This window comes from Lepisma saccharinum, chromosome 3 (genome assembly GCF_977018435.1).
Source record: "Lepisma saccharinum chromosome 3, izLepSacc3.1, whole genome shotgun sequence".
NCBI classification, from domain to species: domain Eukaryota; kingdom Metazoa; phylum Arthropoda; class Insecta; order Zygentoma; family Lepismatidae; genus Lepisma; species Lepisma saccharinum.
Window position 1 is genome coordinate 26,595,976 of NC_139231.1, and position 27,299 is coordinate 26,623,274.

At 38.0% G+C, this 27,299-nt stretch overlaps 18 non-coding genes across 18 annotated transcripts; all 18 read left to right on the top strand.

Annotated features, from left to right (window-relative positions):
- The first annotated feature begins 1,232 nt into the window (after positions 1–1,232).
- TRNAM-CAU (transfer RNA methionine (anticodon CAU)) lies at positions 1,233–1,305 on the top strand. The gene has a single exon. It is a non-coding gene; the product is annotated as a tRNA-Met (tRNA).
- Positions 1,306–2,644: 1,339 nt separating this feature from the next.
- Positions 2,645–2,717, top strand: TRNAM-CAU (transfer RNA methionine (anticodon CAU)). The gene has a single exon. It is a non-coding gene; the product is annotated as a tRNA-Met (tRNA).
- A 1,329-nt stretch (positions 2,718–4,046) lies between these two features.
- Positions 4,047–4,119, top strand: TRNAM-CAU (transfer RNA methionine (anticodon CAU)). Its single transcript has one exon. It is a non-coding gene; the product is annotated as a tRNA-Met (tRNA).
- Positions 4,120–5,168: 1,049 nt separating this feature from the next.
- On the top strand, positions 5,169–5,241 carry TRNAM-CAU (transfer RNA methionine (anticodon CAU)). The gene has a single exon. It is a non-coding gene; the product is annotated as a tRNA-Met (tRNA).
- A 1,338-nt stretch (positions 5,242–6,579) lies between these two features.
- Positions 6,580–6,652, top strand: TRNAM-CAU (transfer RNA methionine (anticodon CAU)). Its single transcript has one exon. It is a non-coding gene; the product is annotated as a tRNA-Met (tRNA).
- Positions 6,653–7,992: 1,340 nt separating this feature from the next.
- Positions 7,993–8,065, top strand: TRNAM-CAU (transfer RNA methionine (anticodon CAU)). Its single transcript has one exon. It is a non-coding gene; the product is annotated as a tRNA-Met (tRNA).
- A 1,339-nt stretch (positions 8,066–9,404) lies between these two features.
- TRNAM-CAU (transfer RNA methionine (anticodon CAU)) lies at positions 9,405–9,477 on the top strand. Its single transcript has one exon. It is a non-coding gene; the product is annotated as a tRNA-Met (tRNA).
- A 1,329-nt stretch (positions 9,478–10,806) lies between these two features.
- Positions 10,807–10,879, top strand: TRNAM-CAU (transfer RNA methionine (anticodon CAU)). The gene has a single exon. It is a non-coding gene; the product is annotated as a tRNA-Met (tRNA).
- Positions 10,880–11,928: 1,049 nt separating this feature from the next.
- TRNAM-CAU (transfer RNA methionine (anticodon CAU)) lies at positions 11,929–12,001 on the top strand. The gene has a single exon. It is a non-coding gene; the product is annotated as a tRNA-Met (tRNA).
- A 1,339-nt stretch (positions 12,002–13,340) lies between these two features.
- Positions 13,341–13,413, top strand: TRNAM-CAU (transfer RNA methionine (anticodon CAU)). Its single transcript has one exon. It is a non-coding gene; the product is annotated as a tRNA-Met (tRNA).
- Positions 13,414–14,461: 1,048 nt separating this feature from the next.
- On the top strand, positions 14,462–14,534 carry TRNAM-CAU (transfer RNA methionine (anticodon CAU)). The gene has a single exon. It is a non-coding gene; the product is annotated as a tRNA-Met (tRNA).
- A 1,339-nt stretch (positions 14,535–15,873) lies between these two features.
- Positions 15,874–15,946, top strand: TRNAM-CAU (transfer RNA methionine (anticodon CAU)). Its single transcript has one exon. It is a non-coding gene; the product is annotated as a tRNA-Met (tRNA).
- A 1,339-nt stretch (positions 15,947–17,285) lies between these two features.
- Positions 17,286–17,358, top strand: TRNAM-CAU (transfer RNA methionine (anticodon CAU)). The gene has a single exon. It is a non-coding gene; the product is annotated as a tRNA-Met (tRNA).
- A 1,048-nt stretch (positions 17,359–18,406) lies between these two features.
- On the top strand, positions 18,407–18,479 carry TRNAM-CAU (transfer RNA methionine (anticodon CAU)). Its single transcript has one exon. It is a non-coding gene; the product is annotated as a tRNA-Met (tRNA).
- Positions 18,480–19,818: 1,339 nt separating this feature from the next.
- Positions 19,819–19,891, top strand: TRNAM-CAU (transfer RNA methionine (anticodon CAU)). Its single transcript has one exon. It is a non-coding gene; the product is annotated as a tRNA-Met (tRNA).
- A 1,049-nt stretch (positions 19,892–20,940) lies between these two features.
- Positions 20,941–21,013, top strand: TRNAM-CAU (transfer RNA methionine (anticodon CAU)). The gene has a single exon. It is a non-coding gene; the product is annotated as a tRNA-Met (tRNA).
- Positions 21,014–22,352: 1,339 nt separating this feature from the next.
- On the top strand, positions 22,353–22,425 carry TRNAM-CAU (transfer RNA methionine (anticodon CAU)). Its single transcript has one exon. It is a non-coding gene; the product is annotated as a tRNA-Met (tRNA).
- A 1,049-nt stretch (positions 22,426–23,474) lies between these two features.
- Positions 23,475–23,547, top strand: TRNAM-CAU (transfer RNA methionine (anticodon CAU)). The gene has a single exon. It is a non-coding gene; the product is annotated as a tRNA-Met (tRNA).
- The last annotated feature ends 3,752 nt before the right edge of the window (positions 23,548–27,299 follow it).

The window sequence follows — 27,299 nt, forward strand, 5'->3', positions numbered from 1 at the left end:
TAAACAGATATCTCATATCAGTGGAAATAGGGCACACGTGTCTAAGCAGACTTGATGATGACTCATTCAGAATTTAAGGAATCGTTGGGTTTTCTGTGGAATGATGTTGCATGTGGAGTAGCGTAGACGAGAAATCTAAGACGCCTTTCTTAGGCACAAGTCTCTTCGAGGCCGTGGGTTTGAATGTAACCACTACCAAATGATTTCTGACTTACAAGGTTTGATAACAATCTTATCAATTTAAATAAAAGTCTGGGTTATATTGAGATGTTCTATATTTTACTGGGTCAAATACAGTCACCTTTGGTACGATTACTGCTGTGTAATTTGTGTTGTATTTCACTTAGCTTTCAGCGTTTTTAATCTGCACACTTCAATTATACCGAAGGGTGAAACATTGTCCGAGGAACCGATGCTGTAAGTAAAGTACGCACTGGAATTAGATACCTAAATCAGACTTCGTAAGTATACATCAAGTCATAGTGTTGAACTTTATTCCATTACCTACTGCCTTTTCCCGTAAGGTTTGGTTTCATATATATTTTTCGTAACTAAATGATCGGCCTCGTATGTTTTATTCACTTCTCACTAGAACGAAACAATTACTATGGTTTCACACGTCTACAATTTTTCGATTTTTGTAGAATTTCCACATTTTTCCGAATCCACTGTCTGTATTTACATTGGGAAAGAAATCTTCACATAGAGAATTCACTGTCACAAGCCGATTTTTACAAGACAAGGTGGCAAGATGAACAGATTAATTTAATCGAACATGAATTTCATGTTCATTTGACGTTTCCTAAATGATATGCTGCTCTTGCTGTATACCTTGGAAGATTATTAGTAGCCGTAACATAAAGTTTAAGAAACGACAGAAACGTTGAATCACGTATCTCTGAAGATGATAGGTTGCGAACAAGAGTTTGTATCAGAATGTTATTCCACCGCGAAATTGAGCAGCTCAAGCAGAGTGTTTACAATTTTATTGCATGGATGAGAAGAGCATCAAAAGAATTGTATGTTCTGCCAAGAACTTAAAGTACTTCACAAGAGAACATAAGAGGAGGTATTGATCGAAATTGTGCTTTATTTATATAAATATGGGATAGGAAATTTTGTTGGAAGTAGTTACAGCCCTACATTTCGTGTCGTGAAAAATCTCTGAACAATCATTACCATAACTAGGATGATAGAAAAGTTGACGAAATACATTTTTAGTTAAATGTGTGGCCTCGGTAGCGCAGTCGGTAGCGCGTGAGTCTCATAATCTCAAGGTCGTGAGTTCAATCCTCACCCGGGGCATTTCTTTTGTAAATTTTAAAGTTACTGTTGTAAATATAATTTACCTTTTCAACAAGAACATGGGACAAGCGGATCCAATTTATTTCACTCACACTTTTCAAATGCATAAACAGATATCTCATTTCAGTGTAAATACGGCACACTTGTCACAGCAGACTTGATGATGACTCATTCAGAATTTAAGGAATCGTTGAGTTTTCTGTGGAATGATGTTGCATGTGGAGTAGCGTAGACGAGAAGTCTAAGACGCCTTTCTTAGGCACAAGTCTCTTCGAGGCCGTGGGTTCGAATGCCACCACTACCAAATGATTTCTGACTTACAAGGTTTGATAACAAATCTTATCAATTTAAATAAAAGTCTGGGTTATATTAAGATGTTCTACATTTTTACTGGGTCAAATACAGTCACCTTCGGCACGATTACTGATGTGTAATTTATGTTGTATTTCACTTAGCTTTCAGCGTTTTAAATATGCACACTTCAATTATACCGAAGGGTGAAACATTGTCCGAGGAACCGATGCTGTAAGTCAAGTACGCACTGGAATTAGATACCTAATCAGACTTCGAAAGTATACATCAAGTCATAGTGTTGAACTTTATTCCATTACCTACTGCCTTTTCCCGTAAGGTTTGGTTTCATATATATTTTTCGTAACTAAATGATCGGCCTCGTATGTTTTATTCACTTCTCACTAGAACGAAACAATTACTATGGTTTCACACGTCTACAATTTTTCGATTTTTGTAGAATTTCCACATTTTTCCGAATCCACTGTCTGTATATACATTGGGAAAGAAATCTTCACATAGAGAATTCACTGTCACAAGCCGATTTTTAAAAAACAAGTTGGCAAGATGAACAGATTAATTTAATCGAACATGAATTTCATGTTCATTTGACGTTTCCTAAATGATATGCTGCTCTTGCTGTATACCTTGGAAGATTATTAGTAGCCGTAACATAAAGTTTAAGAAACGACAGAAACGTTGAATCACGTATCTCTGAAGATGATAGGTTGCGAACAAGAGTTTGTATCAGAATGTTATTCCACCACGAAATTGAGCAGCTCAAGGAGAGTGTTTACAATTTTATTGCAGGGATGAGAAGAGCATCAAAAGAATTGTATGTTCTGCCAAGAACTTAAAGTACTTCACAAGAGAACATAAGAGGAGGTATTGATCGAAATTGTGCGTTATTTATATAAATATGGGATAGGAAATTTTGTTGGAAGTATTTACAGCCCTACATTTCGTGTCGTGAAAAATCTCTGAACAATCATTACCATAACTAGGATGATAGAAAAGTTGACGAAATACATTTTTAGTTAAATGTGTGGCCTCGGTAGCGCAGTCGGTAGCGCGTGAGTCTCATAATCTCAAGGTCGTGAGTTCAATCCTCACCCGGGGCATTTCTTTTGTAAATTTTAAAGTTACTGTTGTAAATATAATTTACCTTTTCAACAAGAACATGGGACAAGCGGATTCAATTTATTTCACTCACACTTTTCAAATGTATAAACAGATATCTCATTTCAGTGTAAATACGGCACACTTGTCACAGCAGACTTGATGATGACTCATTCAGAATTTAAGGAATCGTTGAGTTTTCTGTGGAATGATGTTGCATGTGGAGTAGCGTAGACGAGAAGTCTAAGACGCCTTTCTTAGGCACAAGTCTCTTCGAGGCCGTGGGTTCGAATGCCACCACTACCAAATGATTTCTGACTTACAAGGTTTGATAACAATCTTATCAATTTAAATAAAAGTCTGGGTTATATTGAGATGTTCTACATTTTTACTGGGTCAAATACAGTCACCTTCGGTACGATTACTGATGTGTAATTTGTGTTGTATTTCACTTAGCTTTCAGCGTTTTTAATCTGCACACTTCAATTATACCGAAGGGTGAAACATTGTCCGAGGAACCGATGCTGTAAGTCAAGTACGCACTGGAATTAGATACCTAAATCAGACTTCGTAAGTATACATCAAGTCATAGTGTTGAACTTTATTCCATTACCTACTGCCTTTTCCCGTAAGATTTGGTTTCATATATATTTTTCGTAACTAAATGATCGGCCTCGTATGTTTTATTCACTTCTCACTAGAACGAAACAATTACTATGGTTTCACACGTCTACAATTTTTCGATTTTTGTAGAATTTCCACATTTTTCCGAATCCACTGTCTGTATTTACATTGGGAAAGAAATCTTCACATAGAGAATTCACTGTCACAAGCCGATTTTCACAAGACAAGGTGGCAAGATGAACAGATTAATTTAATCGAACATGAATTTCATGTTCATTTGACGTTTCCTAAATGATATGCTGCTCTTGCTGTATACCTTGGAAGATTATTAGTAGCCGTAACATAAAGCTTAAGAAACGACAGAAACGTTGAATCATGTATCTCTGGTTGCGAACAAGAGTTTGTATCAGAATGTTATTCCACCACGAAATTGAGCAGCTCAAGGAGAGTGTTTACAATTTTATTGCATGGATGAGAAGAGCATCAAGAGAATTGTATGTTCTGCCAAGAACTTAAAGTACTTCACAAGAGAACATAAGAGGAGGTATTGATCGGAATTGTGCTTTATTTATATAAATATGGGATAGGAAATTTTGTTGGAAGTAGTTACAGCCCTACATTTCGTGTCGTGAAAAATCTCTGAACAATCATTACCATAACTAGGATGATAGAAAAGTTGACGAAATACATCTTTAGTTAAATGTGTGGCCTCGGTAGCGCAGTCGGTAGCGCGTGAGTCTCATAATCTCAAGGTCGTGAGTTCAATCCTCACCCGGGGCATTTGTTTTGTAAATTTTAAAGTTACTGTTGTAAATATAATTCCCCTTTTCAACAAGAACATGGGACAAGCGGATCCAATTTATTTCACTCACACTTTTCAAATGCATAAACAGATATCTCATTTCAGTGTAAATACGGCACACTTGTCAGAGCAGACTTGATGATGACTCATTCAGAATTTAAGGAATCGTTGAGTTTTCTGTGGAATAAGGTTGCATGTGGAGTAGCGTAGCATAGACGAAAAGTCTAAGGCGCCTTTTTTAGGCACTAGTCTCTTCGAGGGCGTGGGTTCGGTTGCCACCACTACCAAATGATTTCTGAATTACAAGGTTTGATAACAATCTTATCAATTTAAATAAAAGTCTGGGTTATATTGAGATGTTCTACATTTTCACTGGGTCAAATACAGTCATCTTCGGTACGATTACTGCTGTGTAATTTTCTTGTATTTCACTTAGCTTTCAGCGCTACACAAGCCGATTTTCACAAGACAAGGTGGCAAGATAAACAGATTAATTTAATCCCCACACCCCCTATACGCGTTCATGGCGTGGTGCTATGCACAGGGGAGAACTTTACCTTTACCTTTTTATGAATTTCATGTTCATTTGGCGTTTCCTAAAGGATATGCTGCTCTTGCTGTATACCTTGGAGGATAAATAAGTAGCCGTAACATAAAGTATAAGAAACGACAGAAACGTTGAATCACGTATCTCTGAAGATGATCGGTTGCGAACAAGAGTTTGTAGCAGAATGTTATTCCACCGTGAAATTGAGCAGCTGAAGAAGAGTGTTTACAATTTAATTGCATGGATGAGAAGAGCATCAAGAGAATTGTATGTTCTGCCAAGAACTTAAAGTACTTCACAAGAGAACATAAGAGGAGGTATTGATCGGAATTGTGCTTTATTTATATAAATATGTGATAGGAAATTTTGTTGGAGGTAGTTACAGCCCTACATTTCGAGTCGTGAAAAATCTCTGAACAATCATTACCATAACTAGGATGATAGAAATGTTGAAGAAATACATTTTTAGTTAAATGTGTGGCCTCGGTAGCGCAGTCGGTAGCGCGTGAGTCTCATAATCTGAAGGTCGTGAGTTCAATCCTCACCCGGGGCATTTCTTTCGTAAATTTTAAAGTTACCGTTGTAAATATATCTCCCCCTTCCAACAAGAACATGGGACACGCGGATCCAATTTATTCAACTGACACCTTTCAAATGCATAAACAGATATCTCACATCAGTGCAAATACGGCACACGTGTCTAAGCAGACTTGATGATGACTCATTCAGAATTTAAGGAATCGTTGGGTTTTCTGTGGAATGATGTTGCATGTGGAGTAGCGTAGACGAGAAATCTAAGACGCCTTTCTTAGGCACAAGTCTCTTCGAGGCCGTGGGTTTGAATGTAACCACTACCAAATGATTTCTGACTTACAAGGTTTGATAACAATCTTATCAATTTAAATAAAAGTCTGGGTTATATTGAGATGTTCTATATTTTACTGGGTCAAATACAGTCACCTTTGGTACGATTACTGCTGTGTAATTTGTGTTGTATTTCACTTAGCTTTCAGCGTTTTTAATCTGCACACTTCAATTATACCGAAGGGTGAAACATTGTCCGAGGAACCGATGCTGTAAGTCAAGTACGCACTGGAATTAGATACCTAAATCAGACTTCGTAAGTATACATCAAGTCATAGTGTTGAACTTTATTCCATTACCTACTGCCTTTTCCCGTAAGGTTTGGTTTCATATATATTTTTCGTAACTAAATGATCGGCCTCGTATGTTTTATTCACTTCTCACTAGAACGAAACAATTACTTTGGTTTCACACGTCTACAATTTTTCGATTTTTGTAGAATTTCCACATTTTTCCGAATCCACTGTCTGTATTTACATTGGGAAAGAAATCTTCACATAGAGAATTCACTGTCACAAGCCGATTTTTACAAGACAAGGTGGCAAGATGAACAGATTAATTTAATCGAACATGAATTTCATGTTCATTTGACGTTTCCTAAATGATATGCTGCTCTTGCTGTATACCTTGGAAGATTATTAGTAGCCGTAACATAAAGTTTAAGAAACGACAGAAACGTTGAATCACGTATCTCTGAAGATGATAGGTTGCGAACAAGAGTTTGTATCAGAATGTTATTCCACCACGAAATTGAGCAGCTCAAGCAGAGTGTTTACAATTTTATTGCATGGATGAGAAGAGCATCAAAAGAATTGTATGTTCTGCCAAGAACTTAAAGTACTTCACAAGAGAACATAAGAGGAGGTATTGATCGAAATTGTGCTTTATTTATATAAATATGGGATAGGAAATTTTGTTGGAAGTAGTTACAGCCCTACATTTCGTGTCGTGAAAAATCTCTGAACAATCATTACCATAACTAGGATGATAGAAAAGTTGACGAAATACATTTTTAGTTAAATGTGTGGCCTCGGTAGCGCAGTCGGTAGCGCGTGAGTCTCATAATCTCAAGGTCGTGAGTTCAATCCTCACCCGGGGCATTTCTTTTGTAAATTTTAAAGTTACTGTTGTAAATATAATTTACCTTTTCAACAAGAACATGGGACAAGCGGATCCAATTTATTTCACTCACACTTTTCAAATGCATAAACAGATATCTCATTTCAGTGTAAATACGGCACACTTGTCACAGCAGACTTGATGATGACTCATTCAGAATTTAAGGAATCGTTGAGTTTTCTGTGGAATGATGTTGCATGTGGAGTAGCGTAGACGAGAAGTCTAAGACGCCTTTCTTAGGCACAAGTCTCTTCGAGGCCGTGGGTTCGAATGCCACCACTACCAAATGATTTCTGACTTACAAGGTTTGATAACAAATCTTATCAATTTAAATAAAAGTCTGGGTTATATTAAGATGTTCTACATTTTTACTGGGTCAAATACAGTCACCTTCGGCACGATTACTGATGTGTAATTTATGTTGTATTTCACTTAGCTTTCAGCGTTTTTAATATGCACACTTCAATTATACCGAAGGGTGAAACATTGTCCGAGGAACCGATGTTGTAAGTCAAGTACGCACTGGAATTAGATACCTAAATCAGACTTCGAAAGTATACATCAAGTCATAGTGTTGAACTTTATTCCATTACCTACTGCCTTTTCCCGTAAGGTTTGGTTTCATATATATTTTTCGTAACTAAATGATCGGCCTCGTATGTTTTATTCACTTCTCACTAGAACGAAACAATTACTATGGTTTCACACGTCTACAATTTTTCGATTTTTGTAGAATTTCCACATTTTTCCGAATCCACTGTCTGTATATACATTGGGAAAGAAATCTTCACATAGAGAATTCACTGTCACAAGCCGATTTTTAAAAAACAAGTTGGCAAGATGAACAGATTAATTTAATCGAACATGAATTTCATGTTCATTTGACGTTTCCTAAATGATATGCTGCTCTTGCTGTATACCTTGGAAGATTATTAGTAGCCGTAACATAAAGTTTAAGAAACGACAGAAACGTTGAATCACGTATCTCTGAAGATGATAGGTTGCGAACAAGAGTTTGTATCAGAATGTTATTCCACCACGAAATTGAGCAGCTCAAGGAGAGTGTTTACAATTTTATTGCAGGGATGAGAAGAGCATCAAAAGAATTGTATGTTCTGCCAAGAACTTAAAGTACTTCACAAGAGAACATAAGAGGAGGTATTGATCGAAATTGTGCGTTATTTATATAAATATGGGATAGGAAATTTTGTTGGAAGTAGTTACAGCCCTACATTTCGTGTCGTGAAAAATCTCTGAACAATCATTACCATAACTAGGATGATAGAAAAGTTGACGAAATACATTTTTAGTTAAATGTGTGGCCTCGGTAGCGCAGTCGGTAGCGCGTGAGTCTCATAATCTCAAGGTCGTGAGTTCAATCCTCACCCGGGGCATTTCTTTTGTAAATTTTAAAGTTACTGTTGTAAATATAATTTACCTTTTCAACAAGAACATGGGACAAGCGGATTCAATTTATTTCACTCACACTTTTCAAATGCATAAACAGATATCTCATATCAGTGTAAATACGGCACACTTGTCACAGCAGACTTGATGATGACTCATTCAGAATTTAAGGAATCGTTGAGTTTTCTGTGGAATGATGTTGCATGTGGAGTAGCGTAGACGAGAAGTCTAAGACGCCTTTCTTAGGCACAAGTCTCTTCGAGGCCGTGGGTTCGAATGCCACCACTACCAAATGATTTCTGACTTACAAGGTTTGATAACAATCTTATCAATTTAAAAAAAAGTCTGGGTTATATTGAGATGTTCTACATTTTTACTGGGTCAAATACAGTCACCTTCGGTACGATTACTGATGTGTAATTTGTGTTGTATTTCACTTAGCTTTCAGCGTTTTTAATCTGCACACTTCAATTATACCGAAGGGTGAAACATTGTCCGAGGAACCGATGCTGTAAGTCAAGTACGCACTGGAATTAGATACCTAAATCAGACTTCGTAAGTATACATCAAGTCATAGTGTTGAACTTTATTCCATTACCTACTGCCTTTTCCCGTAAGATTTGGTTTCATATATATTTTTCGTAACTAAATGATCGGCCTCGTATGTTTTATTCACTTCTCACTAGAACGAAACAATTACTATGGTTTCACACGTCTACAATTTTTCGATTTTTGTAGAATTTCCACATTTTCCCGAATCCACTGTCTGTATTTACATTGGGAAAGAAATCTTCACATAGAGAATTCACTGTCACAAGCCGATTTTCACAAGACAAGGTGGCAAGATGAACAGATTAATTTAATCGAACATGAATTTCATGTTCATTTGACGTTTCCTAAATGATATGCTGCTCTTGCTGTATACCTTGGAAGATTATTAGTAGCCGTAACATAAAGTTTAAGAAACGACAGAAACGTTGAATCATGTATCTCTGAAGATGATAGGTTGCGAACAAGAGTTTGTATCAGAATGTTATTCCACCACGAAATTGAGCAGCTCAAGCAGAGTGTTTACAATTTTATTGCATGGATGAGAAGAGCATCAAAAGAATTGTATGTTCTGCCAAGAACTTAAAGTACTTCACAAGAGAACATAAGAGGAGGTATTGATCGAAATTGTGCTTTATTTATATAAATATGGGATAGGAAATTTTGTTGGAAGTAGTTACAGCCCTACATTTCGTGTCGTGAAAAATCTCTGAACAATCATTACCATAACTAGGATGATAGAAAAGTTGACGAAATACATTTTTAATTAAATGTGTGGCCTCGGTAGCGCAGTCGGTAGCGCGTGAGTCTCATAATCTCAAGGTCGTGAGTTCAATCCTCACCCGGGGCATTTCTTTTGTAAATTTTAAAGTTACTGTTGTAAATATAATTTACCTTTTCAACAAGAACATGGGACAAGCGGATCCAATTTATTTCACTCACACTTTTCAAATGCATAAACAGATATCTCATTTCAGTGTAAATACGGCACACTTGTCAGAGCAGACTTGATGATGACTCATTCAGAATTTAAGGAATCGTTGAGTTTTCTGTGGAATGATGTTGCATGTGGAGTAGCGTAGACGAGAAGTCTAAGACGCCTTTCTTAGGCACAAGTCTCTTCGAGGCCGTGGGTTCGAATGCCACCACTACCAAATGATTTCTGACTTACAAGGTTTGATAACAATCTTATCAATTTAAATAAAAGTCTGGGTTATATTGAGATGTTCTACATTTTTACTGGGTCAAATACAGTCACCTTCGGTACGATTACTGATGTGTAATTTGTGTTGTATTTCACTTAGCTTTCAGCGTTTTTAATCTGCACACTTCAATTATACCGAAGGGTGAAACATTGTCCGAGGAACCGATGCTGTAAGTCAAGTACGCACTGGAATTAGATACCTAAATCAGACTTCGTAAGTATACATCAAGTCATAGTGTTGAACTTTATTCCATTACCTACTGCCTTTTCCCGTAAGATTTGGTTTCATATATATTTTTCGTAACTAAATGATCGGCCTCGTATGTTTTATTCACTTCTCACTAGAACGAAACAATTACTATGGTTTCACACGTCTACAATTTTTCGATTTTTGTAGAATTTCCACATTTTCCCGAATCCACTGTCTGTATTTACATTGGGAAAGAAATCTTCACATAGAGAATTCACTGTCACAAGCCGATTTTCACAAGACAAGGTGGCAAGATGAACAGATTAATTTAATCGAACATGAATTTCATGTTCATTTGACGTTTCCTAAATGATATGCTGCTCTTGCTGTATACCTTGGAAGATTATTAGTAGCCGTAACATAAAGTTTAAGAAACGACAGAAACGTTGAATCATGTATCTCTGGTTGCGAACAAGAGTTTGTATCAGAATGTTATTCCACCACGAAATTGAGCAGCTCAAGGAGAGTGTTTACAATTTTATTGCATGGATGAGAAGAGCATGAAAAGAATTGTATGTTCTGATAAGAACTTAAAGTACTTCACAAGAGAACATAAGAGGAGGTATTGATCGAAATTGTGCTTTATTTATATAAATATGGGATAGGAAATTTTGTTGGAAGTAGTTACAGCCCTACATTTCGTGTCGTGAAAAATCTCTGAACAATCATTACCATAACTAGGATGATAGAAAAGTTGACGAAATACATCTTTAGTTAAATGTGTGGCCTCGGTAGCGCAGTCGGTAGCGCGTGAGTCTCATAATCTCAAGGTCGTGAGTTCAATCCTCACCCGGGGCATTTGTTTTGTAAATTTTAAAGTTACTGTTGTAAATATAATTCCCCTTTTCAACAAGAACATGGGACAAGCGGATCCAATTTATTTCACTCACACTTTTCAAATGCATAAACAGATATCTCATTTCAGTGTAAATACGGCACACTTGTCAGAGCAGACTTGATGATGACTCATTCAGAATTTAAGGAATCGTTGAGTTTTCTGTGGAATAAGGTTGCATGTGGAGTAGCGTAGCATAGACGAAAAGTCTAAGGCGCCTTTTTTAGGCACTAGTCTCTTCGAGGGCGTGGGTTCGGTTGCCACCACTACCAAATGATTTCTGAATTACAAGGTTTGATAACAATCTTATCAATTTAAATAAAAGTCTGGGTTATATTGAGATGTTCTACATTTTCACTGGGTCAAATACAGTCATCTTCGGTACGATTACTGCTGTGTAATTTTCTTGTATTTCACTTAGCTTTCAGCGCTACACAAGCCGATTTTCACAAGACAAGGTGGCAAGATAAACAGATTAATTTAATCCCCACACCCCCTATACGCGTTCATGGCGTGGTGCTATGCACAGGGGAGAACTTTACCTTTACCTTTTTATGAATTTCATGTTCATTTGGCGTTTCCTAAAGGATATGCTGCTCTTGCTGTATACCTTGGAGGATAAATAAGTAGCCGTAACATAAAGTATAAGAAACGACAGAAACGTTGAATCACGTATCTCTGAAGATGATCGGTTGCGAACAAGAGTTTGTAGCAGAATGTTATTCCACCGTGAAATTGAGCAGCTGAAGAAGAGTGTTTACAATTTAATTGCATGGATGAGAAGAGCATCAAGAGAATTGTATGTTCTGCCAAGAACTTAAAGTACTTCACAAGAGAACATAAGAGGAGGTATTGATCGGAATTGTGCTTTATTTATATAAATATGTGATAGGAAATTTTGTTGGAGGTAGTTACAGCCCTACATTTCGAGTCGTGAAAAATCTCTGAACAATCATTACCATAACTAGGATGATAGAAATGTTGACGAAATACATTTTTAGTTAAATGTGTGGCCTCGGTAGCGCAGTCGGTAGCGCGTGAGTCTCATAATCTCAAGGTCGTGAGTTCAATCCTCACCCGGGGCATTTCTTTCGTAAATTTTAAAGTTACCGTTGTAAATATATCTCCCCCTTCCAACAAGAACATGGGACAAGTGGATCCAATTTATTCAACTGACACCTTTCAAATGCATAAACAGATATCTCATATCAGTGTAAATATGGCACACTTGTCACAGCAGACTTGATGATGACTCATTCAGAATTTAAGGAATCGTTGAGTTTTCTGTGGAATGATGTTGCATGTGGAGTAGCGTAGACGAGAAGTCTAAGACGCCTTTCTTAGGCACAAGTCTCTTCGAGGCCGTGGGTTCGAATGCCACCACTACCAAATGATTTCTGACTTACAAGGTTTGATAACAATCTTATCAATTTAAATAAAAGTCTGGGTTATATTGAGATGTTCTACATTTTTACTGGGTCAAATACAGTCACCTTCGGTACGATTACTGCTGTGTAATTTGTGTTGTATTTCACTTAGCTTTCAGCGTTTTTAATCTGCACACTTCAATTATACCGAAGGGTGAAACATTGTCCGAGGAACCGATGCTGTAAGTCAAGTACGCACTGGAATTAGATACCTAAATCAGACTTCGTAAGTATACATCAAGTCATAGTGTTGAACTTTATTCCATTACCTACTGCCTTTTCCCGTAAGGTTTGGTTTCATATATATTTTTCGTAACTAAATGATCGGCCTCGTATGTTTTATTCACTTCTCACTAGAACGAAACAATTACTATGGTTTCACACGTCTACAATTTTTCGATTTTTGTAGAATTTCCACATTTTCCCGAATCCACTGTCTGTATTTACATTGGGAAAGAAATCTTCACATAGAGAATTCACTGTCACAAGCCGATTTTCACAAGACAAGGTGGCAAGATGAACAGATTAATTTAATCGAACATGAATTTCATGTTCATTTGACGTTTCCTAAATGATATGCTGCTCTTGCTGTATACCTTGGAAGATTATTAGTAGCCGTAACATAAAGTTTAAGAAACGACAGAAACGTTGAATCACGTATCTCTGAAGATGATAGGTTGCGAACAAGAGTTTGTATCAGAATGTTATTCCACCACGAAATTGAGCAGCTCAAGGAGAGTGTTTACAATTTTATTGCATGGATGAGAAGAGCATGAAAAGAATTGTATGTTCTGCCAAGAACTTAAAGTACTTCACAAGAGAACATAAGAGGAGGTATTGATCGAAATTGTGCTTTATTTATATAAATATGGGATAGGAAATTTTGTTGGAAGTAGTTACAGCCCTTAATTTCGTGTCGTGAAAAATCTCTGAACAATCATTACCATAACTAGGATGATAGAAAAGTTGACGAAATACATCTTTAGTTAAATGTGTGGCCTCGGTAGCGCAGTCGGTTGCGCGTGAGTCTCATAATCTCAAGGTCGTGAGTTCAATCCTCACCCGGGGCATTTGTTTTGTAAATTTTAAAGTTACTGTTGTAAATATAATTCCCCTTTTCAACAAGAACATGGGACAAGCGGATCCAATTTATTTCACTCACACTTTTCAAATGCATAAACAGATATCTCATTTCAGTGTAAATACGGCACACTTGTCAGAGCAGACTTGATGATGACTCATTCAGAATTTAAGGAATCGTTGAGTATTCTGTGGAATAAGGTTGCATGTGGAGTAGCGTAGCATAGACGAAAAGTCTAAGGCGCCTTTTTTAGGCACTAGTCTCTTCGAGGGCGTGGGTTCGGTTGCCACCACTACCAAATGATTTCTGAATTACAAGGTTTGATAACAATCTTATCAATTTAAATAAAAGTCTGGGTTATATTGAGATGTTCTACATTTTCACTGGGTCAAATACAGTCATCTTCGGTACGATTACTGCTGTGTAATTTTCTTGTATTTCACTTAGCTTTCAGCGCTACACAAGCCGATTTTCACAAGACAAGGTGGCAAGATAAACAGATTAATTTAATCCCCACACCCCCTATACGCGTTCATGGCGTGGTGCTATGCACAGGGGAGAACTTTACCTTTACCTTTTTATGAATTTCATGTTCATTTGGCGTCTCCTAAAGGATATGCTGCTCTTGCTGTATACCTTGGAAGATTATAAGTAGCCGTAACATAAAGTATAAGAAACGACAGAAACGTTGAATCACGTATCTCTGAAGATGATCGGTTGCGAACAAGAGTTTGTAGCAGAATGTTATTCCACCGTGAAATTGAGCAGCTGAAGAAGAGTGTTTACAATTTTATTGCATGGATGAGAAGAGCATCAAGAGAATTGTATGTTCTGCCAAGAACTTAAAGTACTTCACAAGAGAACAAAAGAGGAGGTATTGATCGGAATTGTGCTTTATTTATATAAATATGTGATAGGAAATTTTGTTGGAGGTAGTTACAGCCCTACATTTCGAGTCGTGAAAAATCTCTGAACAATCATTACCATAACTAGGATGATAGAAATGTTGACGAAATACATTTTTAGTTAAATGTGTGGCCTCGGTATCGCAGTCGGTAGCGCGTGAGTCTCATAATCTCAAGGTCGTGAGTTCAATCCTCACCCGGGGCATTTCTTTCGTAAATTTTAAAGTTACCGTTGTAAATATATCTCCCCCTTCCAACAAGAACATGGGACAAGTGGATCCAATTTATTCAACTGACACCTTTCAAATGCATAAACAGATATCTCACATCAGTGTAAATATGGCACACTTGTCACAGCAGACTTGATGATGACTCATTCAGAATTTAAGGAATCGTTGAGTTTTCTGTGGAATGATGTTGCATGTGGAGTAGCGTAGACGAGAAGTCTAAGACGCCTTTCTTAGGCACAAGTCTCTTCGAGGCCGTGGGTTCGAATGCCACCACTACCAAATGATTTCTGACTTACAAGGTTTGATAACAATCTTATCAATTTAAAAAAAAGTCTGGGTTATATTGAGATGTTCTACATTTTTACTGGGTCAAATACAGTCACCTTCGGTACGATTACTGCTGTGTAATTTGTGTTGTATTTCACTTAGCTTTCAGCGTTTTTAATCTGCACACTTCAATTATACCGAAGGGTGAAACATTGTCCGAGGAACCGATGCTGTAAGTCAAGTACGCACTGGAATTAGATACCTAAATCAGACTTCGTAAGTATACATCAAGTCATAGTGTTGAACTTTATTCCATTACCTACTGCCTTTTCCCGTAAGATTTGGTTTCATATATATTTTTCGTAACTAAATGATCGGCCTCGTATGTTTTATTCACTTCTCACTAGAACGAAACAATTACTATGGTTTCACACGTCTACAATTTTTCGATTTTTGTAGAATTTCCACATTTTCCCGAATCCACTGTCTGTATTTACATTGGGAAAGAAATCTTCACATAGAGAATTCACTGTCACAAGCCGATTTTCACAAGACAAGGTGGCAAGATGAACAGATTAATTTAATCGAACATGAATTTCATGTTCATTTGACGTTTCCTAAATGATATGCTGCTCTTGCTGTATACCTTGGAAGATTATTAGTAGCCGTAACATAAAGTTTAAGAAACGACAGAAACGTTGAATCATGTATCTCTGAAGATGATAGGTTGCGAACAAGAGTTTGTATCAGAATGTTATTCCACCACGAAATTGAGCAGCTCAAGGAGAGTGTTTACAATTTTATTGCATGGATGAAAAGAGCATGAAAAGAATTGTATGTTCTGCCAAGAACTTAAAGTACTTCACAAGAGAACATAAGAGGAGGTATTGATCGAAATTGTGCTTTATTTATATAAATATGGGATAGGAAATTTTGTTGGAAGTAGTTACAGCCCTACATTTCGTGTCGTGAAAAATCTCTGAACAATCATTACCATAACTAGGATGATAGAAAAGTTGACGAAATACATTTTTAGTTAAATGTGTGGCCTCGGTAGCGAAGTCGGTAGCGCGTGAGTCTCATAATCTCAAGGTCGTGAGTTCAATCCTCACCCGGGGCATTTGTTTTGTAAATTTTAAAGTTACTGTTGTAAATATAATTCCCCTTTTCAACAAGAACATGGGACAAGCGGATCCAATTTATTTCACTCACACTTTTCAAATGCATAAACAGATATCTCATTTCAGTGTAAATACGGCACACTTGTCACAGCAGACTTGATGATGACTCATTCAGAATTTAAGGAATCGTTGAGTTTTCTGTGGAATGATGTTGCATGTGGAGTAGCGTAGACGAGAAGTCTAAGACGCCTTTCTTAGGCACAAGTCTCTTCGAGGCCGTGGGTTCGAATGCCACCACTACCAAATGATTTCTGACTTACAAGGTTTGATAACAATCTTATCAATTTAAATAAAAGTCTGGGTTATATTGAGATGTTCTACATTTTTACTGGGTCAAATACAGTCACCTTCGGTACGATTACTGATGTGTAATTTGTGTTGTATTTCACTTAGCTTTCAGCGTTTTTAATCTGCACACTTCAATTATACCGAAGGGTGAAACATTGTCCGAGGAACCGATGCTGTAAGTCAAGTACGCACTGGAATTAGATACCTAAATCAGACTTCGTAAGTATACATCAAGTCATAGTGTTGAACTTTATTCCATTACCTACTGCCTTTTCCCGTAAGATTTGGTTTCATATATATTTTTCGTAACTAAATGATCGGCCTCGTATGTTTTATTCACTTCTCACTAGAACGAAACAATTACTATGGTTTCACACGTCTACAATTTTTCGATTTTTGTAGAATTTCCACATTTTTCCGAATCCACTGTCTGTATTTACATTGGGAAAGAAATCTTCACATAGAGAATTCACTGTCACAAGCCGATTTTCACAAGACAAGGTGGCAAGATGAACAGATTAATTTAATCGAACATGAATTTCATGTTCATTTGACGTTTCCTAAATGATATGCTGCTCTTGCTGTATACCTTGGAAGATTATTAGTAGCCGTAACATAAAGTTTAAGAAACGACAGAAACGTTGAATCACGTATCTCTGAAGATGATAGGTTGCGAACAAGAGTTTGTATCAGAATGTTATTCCACCACGAAATTGAGCAGCTCAAGGAGAGTGTTTACAATTTTATTGCATGGATGAGAAGAGCATGAAAAGAATTGTATGTTCTGCCAAGAACTTAAAGTACTTCACAAGAGAACATAAGAGGAGGTATTGATCGAAATTGTGCTTTATTTATATAAATATGGGATAGGAAATTTTGTTGGAAGTAGTTACAGCCCTACATTTCGTGTCGTGAAAAATCTCTGAACAATCATTACCATAACTAGGATGATAGAAAAGTTGACGAAATACATCTTTAGTTAAATGTGTGGCCTCGGTAGCGCAGTCGGTAGCGCGTGAGTCTCATAATCTCAAGGTCGTGAGTTCAATCCTCACCCGGGGCATTTCTTTCGTAAATTTTAAAGTTACTGTTGTAAATATAATTCCCCTTTTCAACAAGAACATGGGACAAGCGGATCCAATTTATTTCACTCACACTTTTCAAATGCATAAACAGATATCTCATTTCAGTGTAAATACGGCACACTTGTCAGAGCAGACTTGATGATGACTCATTCAGAATTTAAGGAATCGTTGAGTTTTCTGTGGAATAAGGTTGCATGTGGAGTAGCGTAGCATAGACGAAAAGTCTAAGGCGCCTTTTTTAGGCACTTGTCTCTTCGAGGGCGTGGGTTCGGTTGCCACCACTACCAAATGATTTCTGAATTACAAGGTTTGATAACAATCTTATCAATTTAAATAAAAGTCTGGGTTATATTGAGATGTTCTACATTTTCACTGGGTCAAATACAGTCATCTTCGGTACGATTACTGCTGTGTAATTTTCTTGTATTTCACTTAGCTTTCAGCGCTACACAAGCCGATTTTCACAAGACAAGGTTGCAAGATAAACAGATTAATTTAATCCCCACACCCCCTATACGCGTTCATGGCGTGGTGCTATGCACAGGGGAGAACTTTACCTTTACCTTTTTATGAATTTCATGTTCATTTGGCGTTTCCTAAAGGATATGCTGCTCTTGCTGTATACCTTGGAAGATTATAAGTAGCCGTAACATAAAGTATAAGAAACGACAGAAACGTTGAATCACGTATCTCTGAAGATGATCGGTTGCGAACAAGAGTTTGTAGCAGAATGTTATTCCACCGTGAAATTGAGCAGCTGAAGAAGAGTGTTTACAATTTTATTGCATGGATGAGAAGAGCATCAAGAGAATTGTATGTTCTGCCAAGAACTTAAAGTACTTCACAAGAGAACATAAGAGGAGGTATTGATCAGAATTGTTCTTTATTTATATAAATATGTGATAGGAAATTTTGTTGGAGGTAGTTACAGCCCTACATTTCGAGTCGTGAAAAATCTCTGAACAATCATTACCATAACTAGGATGATAGAAATGTTGACGAAATACATTTTTAGTTAAATGTGTGGCCTCGGTAGCGCAGTCGGTAGCGCGTGAGTCTCATAATCTCAAGGTCGTGAGTTCAATCCTCACCCGGGGCATTTCTTTCGTAAATTTTAAAGTTACCGTTGTAAATATATCTCCCCCTTCCAACAAGAACATGGGACAAGTGGATCCAATTTATTCAACTGACACCTTTCAAATGCATAAACAGATATCTCATATCAGTGTAAATATGGCACACTTGTCACAGCAGACTTGATGATGACTCATTCAGAATTTAAGGAATCGTTGAGTTTTCTGTGGAATGATGTTGCATGTGGAGTAGCGTAGACGAGAAGTCTAAGGCGCCTTTCTTAGGCACAAGTCTCTTCGAGGCCGTGGGTTCGAATGCCACCACTACCAAATGATTTCTGACTTACAAGGTTTGATAACAATCTTATCAATTTAAATAAAAGTCTGGGTTATATTGAGATGTTCTACATTTTTACTGGGTCAAATACAGTCACCTTCGGTACGATTACTGCTGTGTAATTTGTGTTGTATTTCACTTAGCTTTCAGCGTTTTTAATCTGCACACTTCAATTATACCGAAGGGTGAAACATTGTCCGAGGAACCGATGCTGTAAGTCAAGTACGCACTGGAATTAGATACCTAAATCAGACTTCGTAAGTATACATCAAGTCATAGTGTTGAACTTTATTCCATTACCTACTGCCTTTTCCCGTAAGGTTTGGTTTCATATATATTTTTCGTAACTAAATGATCGGCCTCGTATGTTTTATTCACTTCTCACTAGAACGAAACAATTACTATGGTTTCACACGTCTACAATTTTTCGATTTTTGTAGAATTTCCACATTTTTCCGAATCCACTGTCTGTATTTACATTGGGAAAGAAATCTTCACATAGAGAATTCACTGTCACAAGCCGATTTTCACAAGACAAGGTGGCAAGATGAACAGATTAATTTAATCGAACATGAATTTCATGTTCATTTGACGTTTCCTAAATGATATGCTGCTCTTGCTGTATACCTTGGAAGATTATTAGTAGCCGTAACATAAAGTTTAAGAAACGACAGAAACGTTGAATCACGTATCTCTGAAGATGATAGGTTGCGAACAAGAGTTTGTATCAGAATGTTATTCCACCACGAAATTGAGCAGCTCAAGGAGAGTGTTTACAATTTTATTGCATGGATGAGAAGAGCATGAAAAGAATTGTATGTTCTGCCAAGAACTTAAAGTACTTCACAAGAGAACATAAGAGGAGGTATTGATCGAAATTGTGCTTTATTTATATAAATATGGGATAGGAAATTTTGTTGGAAGTAGTTACAGCCCTACATTTCGTGTCGTGAAAAATCTCTGAACAATCATTACCATAACTAGGATGATAGAAAAGTTGACGAAATACATCTTTAGTTAAATGTGTGGCCTCGGTAGCGCAGTCGGTAGCGCGTGAGTCTCATAATCTCAAGGTCGTGAGTTCAATCCTCACCCGGGGCATTTGTTTTGTAAATTTTAAAGTTACTGTTGTAAATATAATTCCCCTTTTCAACAAGAACATGGGACAAGCGGATCCAATTTATTTCACTCACACTTTTCAAATGCATAAACAGATATCTCATTTCAGTGTAAATACGGCACACTTGTCAGAGCAGACTTGATGATGACTCATTCAGAATTTAAGGAATCGTTGAGTTTTCTGTGGAATAAGGTTGCATGTGGAGTAGCGTAGCATAGACGAAAAGTCTAAGGCGCCTTTTTTAGGCACTAGTCTCTTCGAGGGCGTGGGTTCGGTTGCCACCACTACCAAATGATTTCTGAATTACAAGGTTTGATAACAATCTTATCAATTTAAATAAAAGTCTGGGTTATATTGAGATGTTCTACATTTTCACTGGGTCAAATACAGTCATCTTCGGTACGATTACTGCTGTGTAATTTTCTTGTATTTCACTTAGCTTTCAGCGCTACACAAGCCGATTTTCACAAGACAAGGTGGCAAGATAAACAGATTAATTTAATCCCCACACCCCCTATACGCGTTCATGGCGTGGTGCTATGCACAGGGGAGAACTTTACCTTTACCTTTTTATGAATTTCATGTTCATTTGGCGTTTCCTAAAGGATATGCTGCTCTTGCTGTATACCTTGGAGGATAAATAAGTAGCCGTAACATAAAGTATAAGAAACGACAGAAACGTTGAATCACGTATCTCTGAAGATGATCGGTTGCGAACAAGAGTTTGTAGCAGAATGTTATTCCACCGTGAAATTGAGCAGCTGAAGAAGAGTGTTTACAATTTAATTGCATGGATGAGAAGAGCATCAAGAGAATTGTATGTTCTGCCAAGAACTTAAAGTACTTCACAAGAGAACATAAGAGGAGGTATTGATCGGAATTGTGCTTTATTTATATAAATATGTGATAGGAAATTTTGTTGGAGGTAGTTACAGCCCTACATTTCGAGTCGTGAAAAATCTCTGAACAATCATTACCATAACTAGGATGATAGAAATGTTGACGAAATACATTTTTAGTTAAATGTGTGGCCTCGGTAGCGCAGTCGGTAGCGCGTGAGTCTCATAATCTCAAGGTCGTGAGTTCAATCCTCACCCGGGGCATTTCTTTCGTAAATTTTAAAGTTACCGTTGTAAATATATCTCCCCCTTCCAACAAGAACATGGGACAAGCGGATCCAATTTATTCAACTGACACCTTTCAAATGCATAAACAGATATCTCATATCAGTGTAAATATGGCACACTTGTCACAGCAGACTTGATGATGACTCATTCAGAATTTAAGGAATCGTTGAGTTTTCTGTGGAATGATGTTGCATGTGGAGTAGCGTAGACGAGAAGTCTAAGACGCCTTTCTTAGGCACAAGTCTCTTCGAGGCCGTGGGTTCGAATGCCACCACTACCAAATGATTTCTGACTTACAAGGTTTGATAACAATCTTATCAATTTAAATAAAAGTCTGGGTTATATTGAGATGTTCTACATTTTTACTGGGTCAAATACAGTCACCTTCGGTACGATTACTGCTGTGTAATTTGTGTTGTATTTCACTTAGCTTTCAGCGTTTTTAATCTGCACACTTCAATTATACCGAAGGGTGAAACATTGTCCGAGGAACCGATGCTGTAAGTCAAGTACCCACTGGAATTAGATACCTAAATCAGACTTCGTAAGTATACATCAAGTCATAGTGTTGAACTTTATTCCATTACCTACTGCCTTTTCCCGTAAGGTTTGGTTTCATATATATTTTTCGTAACTAAATGATCGGCCTCGTATGTTTTATTCACTTCTCACTAGAACGAAACAATTACTATGGTTTCACACGTCTACAATTTTTCGATTTTTGTAGAATTTCCACATTTTTCCGAATCCACTGTCTGTATTTACATTGGGAAAGAAATCTTCACATAGAGAATTCACTGTCACAAGCCGATTTTCACAAGACAAGGTGGCAAGATGAACAGATTAATTTAATCGAACATGAATTTCATGTTCATTTGACGTTTCCTAAATGATATGCTGCTCTTGCTGTATACCTTGGAAGATTATTAGTAGCCGTAACATAAAGTTTAAGAAACGACAGAAACGTTGAATCACGTATCTCTGAAGATGATAGGTTGCGAACAAGAGTTTGTATCAGAATGTTATTCCACCACGAAATTGAGCAGCTCAAGGAGAGTGTTTACAATTTTATTGCATGGATGAGAAGAGCATGAAAAGAATTGTATGTTCTGCCAAGAACTTAAAGTACTTCACAAGAGAACATAAGAGGAGGTATTGATCGAAATTGTGCTTTATTTATATAAATATGGGATAGGAAATTTTGTTGGAAGTAGTTACAGCCCTACATTTCGTGTCGTGAAAAATCTCTGAACAATCATTACCATAACTAGGATGATAGAAAAGTTGACGAAATACATCTTTAGTTAAATGTGTGGCCTCGGTAGCGCAGTCGGTAGCGCGTGAGTCTCATAATCTCAAGGTCGTGAGTTCAATCCTCACCCGGGGCATTTGTTTTGTAAATTTTAAAGTTACTGTTGTAAATATAATTCCCCTTTTCAACAAGAACATGGGACAAGCGGATCCAATTTATTTCACTCACACTTTTCAAATGCATAAACAGATATCTCATTTCAGTGTAAATACGGCACACTTGTCAGAGCAGACTTGATGATGACTCATTCAGAATTTAAGGAATGGTTGAGTTTTCTGTGGAATAAGGTTGCATGTGGAGTAGCGTAGCATAGACGAAAAGTCTAAGGCGCCTTTTTTAGGCACTAGTCTCTTCGAGGGCGTGGGTTCGGTTGCCACCACTACCAAATGATTTCTGAATTACAAGGTTTGATAACAATCTTATCAATTTAAATAAAAGTCTGGGTTATATTGAGATGTTCTACATTTTCACTGGGTCAAATACAGTCATCTTCGGTACGATTACTGCTGTGTAATTTTCTTGTATTTCACTTAGCTTTCAGCGCTACACAAGCCGATTTTCACAAGACAAGGTGGCAAGATAAACAGATTAATTTAATCCCCACACCCCCTATACGCGTTCATGGCGTGGTGCTATGCACAGGGGAGAACTTTACCTTTACCTTTTTATGAATTTCATGTTCATTTGGCGTTTCCTAAAGGATATGCTGCTCTTGGTGTATACCTTGGAGGATAAATAAGTAGCCGTAACATAAAGTATAAGAAACGACAGAAACGTTGAATCACGTATCTCTGAAGATGATCGGTTGCGAACAAGAGTTTGTAGCAGAATGTTATTCCACCGTGAAATTGAGCAGCTGAAGAAGAGTGTTTACAATTTAATTGCATGGATGAGAAGAGCATCAAGAGAATTGTATGTTCTGCCAAGAACTTAAAGTACTTCACAAGAGAACATAAGAGGAGGTATTGATCGGAATTGTGCTTTATTTATATAAATATGTGATAGGAAATTTTGTTGGAGGTAGTTACAGCCCTACATTTCGAGTCGTGAAAAATCTCTGAACAATCATTACCATAACTAGGATGATAGAAATGTTGACGAAATACATTTTTAGTTAAATGTGTGGCCTCGGTAGCGCAGTCGGTAGCGCGTGAGTCTCATAATCTCAAGGTCGTGAGTTCAATCCTCACCCGGGGCATTTCTTTCGTAAATTTTAAAGTTACCGTTGTAAATATATCTCCCCCTTCCAACAAGAACATGGGACAAGTGGATCCAATTTATTCAACTGACACCTTTCAAATGCATAAACAGATATCTCATATCAGTGCAAATACGGCACACGTGTCTAAGCAGACTTGATGATGACTCATTCAGAATTTAAGGAATCGTTGAGTTTTCTGTGGAATGATGTTGCATGTGGAGTAGCGTAGACGAGAAGTCTAAGACGCCTTTCTTAGGCACAAGTCTCTTCGAGGCCGTGGGTTTGAATGCCACCACTACCAAATGATTTCTGACTTACAAGGTTTGATAACAATCTTATCAATTTAAATAAAAGTCTGGGTTATATTGAGATGTTCTACATTTTTACTGGGTCAAATACAGTCACCTTTGGTACGATTACTGCTGTGTAATTTGTGTTGTATTTCACTTAGCTTTCAGCGTTTTTAATCTGCACACTTCAATTATACCGAAGGGTGAAACATTGTCCGAGGAACCGATGTTGTAAGTCAAGTACGCACTGGAATTAGATACCTAAATCAGACTTCGTAAGTATACATCAAGTCATAGTGTTGAACTTTATTCCATTACCTACTGCCTTTTCCCGTAAGAGTTGGTTTCATAGATATTTTTGGTAACTAAATGACCGGCCTTGTATGTTTTATTGAGAAGAGGCACTTAGCCGGTTCTGCAACCTGAAGTGAGGTTCAGTGTTGCCAACCCACACCAAGAAAATTTAACCATGTGATCGTTTACAGGCGAAGCTAACCTACAAATAGGATGTGGCAACACTGACTAGTTGCTTCTCAGCGTCTTGGAAAACGTCTTAGGACAAATATCTTAAACTTTAAGAAAGTTGACTTCCGGTTTGTCAATTCCGGCCTGTCAAGAAAATTTTCGTAAGACAAATATCTTAAGATGTTTTTCGAAGACATTGATTTTCTTGGCTGCTAATTGAGCTTGGATGATGGTTTTAGGTTTGTTGGATAGGATTCGACGAGAACTATTCGACTGGCAAATAAAATCGATTCTACCCCCACCCCCTCTATTTTTTTCAAGCATAGTGATCTATTGCATGCTAACCAAACCTCTTGGGAGACAGGGCTCTTGTAACGTAACGGGTCCTCCACATGTATGTATGTAATGCAATTTGTGTAGGGGGGGGGAGAGGAGGCCAAAATTTTAACCTTACAGCTAGAAATGTTTCTATAAAATAACAATGCCTGTGAATCTGTTTGGCTTCAGGAAGCAAGCTATGGAAGTGCCCGTCCAGCCCACGTCGTCGTCGAGTTTCAACGAACTCCTGCTTTCCATGCTATCTAAACTTATCGGTCTGTTAATTGTCACTTCCGGAAATTTGGACAATTCTTTTTTTATTATTCTAAATTGCAAATGGAGTCCTCTCTGGCAGTGATCACCCTGTACGCTCCCTAAGTATATTTTATTTCAGTGCCTACCTACAACTTACATCAGAGCATGCCATATGTAATTCCTAAGAACTTTGCAACTGAATAGTGATCATAATGAGACCCCTGTTAGATCCCTGCCTGTGCACATGTGGTAATAAGAACTTTGAATGAGGGCATTCTTTGTCAACACCATACTGGGAAAGTTGAAGGTTAGTGGATGTCTGACCGCCCCAGACATATAAAATACCCCTTTGGCTCCGCTAAAGTGATAACTCTCCGGCGTAAGCACATGGGGCACAACAGGACCCTTGTTCACAAGCCTAGGATATGGCGTCATCAGCACACATATGGCTTAACTTCCTTTTATTTTCTTTCTGTGGTTTTGCCCTCCATTCCGCCATTATCCCCCCTCCTTTTTGACCCGTGGGCGAGCACTGCACAGAGCAAGGAACCTCCTACTTGCTGATAATCTGACTTTAAAACGTCATGCTCGAAGCTTTTGACTTCAGTCTGTTACCCTCATCGATACCTTCACCAGAGACGATCGCTGAGATTCCTCGGTGGTAACAGACCCTTCTTACGAAGGTAAGAATAATCTTCTGTAACTCTCTAATATTTAGTATGGTAACTAACTAACTTCTATATTTCAAGTATGGCACACTTTCTGCCCATACACTACCGCCCATACAAACATAAGCATTTACACTAACATACACACCCAGAATTAGCTAGGATGATAATAAGTAAATTCATTGGTATAATAACACACCTCCGTTGTTAGGAGAGCAATGTTTGGATCAAACGAACTTATGTCAGAAGGGCCATATTTGTACGCCTGCCCTTATATCATTGTTTACACAGTACAATGTCAAGGATTCATATCCGTTAGCATAGCGTCTTAAAATGTAATCAACCCAAAAGCCCCCAGGGGTCAAGGTAGTCATATCGTAAGCATCACTAAGCCTTAAAGCTTCTGGATCAAGATTCTTGTATCACATCTTATTTTTAGTCTTTATTTGTTTTGTTGCTTATTAAACTATAAAACCAACGTCTTGCTTTATCTGTTATCCCCCATGACTTCCAATATCATATGACTCCACAGTGACTGCTGTTAGCCTAGAGGTTTACTTTAAGACGAAGACTTAAGAATACCTGGAGCAGTCGTGCGTAAGAAGACACTCCTGCCACCACAGTAGAAAGAGACGTCTAGGATTATACTATTCAATGTAAGTATCCCCCCACACACACATACACAAACACTCCCATCTCTTTTGGAATACCTCTCGCAATTACACTTTCTCCCCCCTCAGGAAGTCACAAGTTTTATACTTTATGCACTAAAGTAGGCAAGGCTAGTCCGTAGGCATATCAGAGAAAGGTATGTCTCCTACTCTTCCCGTGAACTCCGTATATGGATAAGCTAGGTAGAGTAGAGTGACCGGCCGACGATCCCCACCACACAGGTACGCCCCTGTGTGCCTCTGTCTCACCTCAGGACGTGACATAATTATACACTTGAATAGCATTTTGACCCAGTACGATGAAGATGTGGGCAAAACGTTCTATGTATTCAACAACAACTTGAATTATTACCGGTTCCCCATCTCCGGCAAACTTAAGTTCGACATGAATCCCGAGAACAAAGGGGAGACCAATGTTTCCTCTGGCAAGAACCTCTATCGCATCAATCACGATAGGATGGATGCGACTACAACGTACGATGTGTCTGCTGGCGATCGCCTGTACGTGGAGCTCTTGGACGACTACGATAAACTCATCCCTCTTTTCATAGAAATGAAAATCACCTACCCTATAATAAATAACCACAGTGGTAACAATGCCTAACGATATTTTTGGTCACACCAAACGCGACGATCACGGCGACGAGCTACTCATGCTCGACGTCAGGGTCAAAAAGTTGCGAAGCGACCTGCAGGCCCTGCAGTCCACGCTCTACTCCAGCCTCCAGTCAGAGATAGCTAGCCTGCAGTCTCAGTGCCTGGACCCCGTACTCAAAATTGACGCCGAGCTTAAATCGCTGCTGCAAAAGTACACCGACCTCGCGTCAATAGACAACTTCGACAACTTAGCACTGAGTGTAGGCAAGCTTCAAAACGAACTTGTGAAGCTGCAGCAAGCGCAGACCTCCGACGTGGAACAGCTGAACACTTGCAGGACCAAACGAGCACCTACCAGACTGAACTGCAAAACATTATCCAGAGTATAAAAACTCAAGATGACTACGATCGCGTGAATGCCAGTATTGCCAAATTGCACGAACAGTTTCAATCGTTCGAAATTCCTACGTTGGAAAGCATCAAGG